This window comes from Anneissia japonica, unplaced genomic scaffold, assembly GCF_011630105.1.
Source record: "Anneissia japonica isolate Jap-2015-1 unplaced genomic scaffold, ASM1163010v1 scaffold287941_len684077_cov200, whole genome shotgun sequence".
Classification (NCBI taxonomy): Eukaryota; Metazoa; Echinodermata; class Crinoidea; order Comatulida; family Comatulidae; genus Anneissia; species Anneissia japonica.
The window spans coordinates 379,141-379,831 of NW_022713799.1; positions in this window are offsets into that span (position 1 = coordinate 379,141).

The window sequence follows — 691 nt, forward strand, 5'->3', positions numbered from 1 at the left end:
ATTGAGATAAATTATGGATACTAAGCTATTGATCGAAAATAACTTAGGCTGGAAACAGGGGCGCTAATGCACTACGAAAAACTACGTGTATCTTTAACGTGTGTGCGTCGTCGTATCACTTGATAGTTCATAGGCCATGGCCTAATTTAAGACCAGACAGGGTTGATTGTCCTTCCACCTCGCGTGTTAACTGTTGCCTATCCACAGGTTACTCTAGGCTAGAATTGAATTTTTGGACTACCGCCAAAAAAGCAGTAACCCTGTCTGTCTGTCCGTCAAGTACGGTAATTATTATCCGACATACCATAACTCCCGTGTTGTGGACGTATTGGGATTACATGCCCCCCCCCCACCCACTAACTCCGTCTGTTTGACCTTTCCCCACCAAATGAGAGTCGTTGTACAAGAGGCCGAATTGTATGATGGTCACCACATTTTAGTAGGCCCAGGGAGTTGTTAAACGCCTAGTGAGAGAAGAGGAAACACATTACGATATTTGGCTAGGATAATCCACAAAGTTAGTAACTCGTAATCTTCTAAGCTAGATTTGTACAATTGTTCTTTTTACCGTTAAACACAATTTTTTCTATCAACTTCAATTTAGTTTCTGATTCTGATTCTCATATTCAGAATGGCGTTTGCTGTATACCTAATACAGTATTAATCATACATATTACCGTAGCTTAATCAT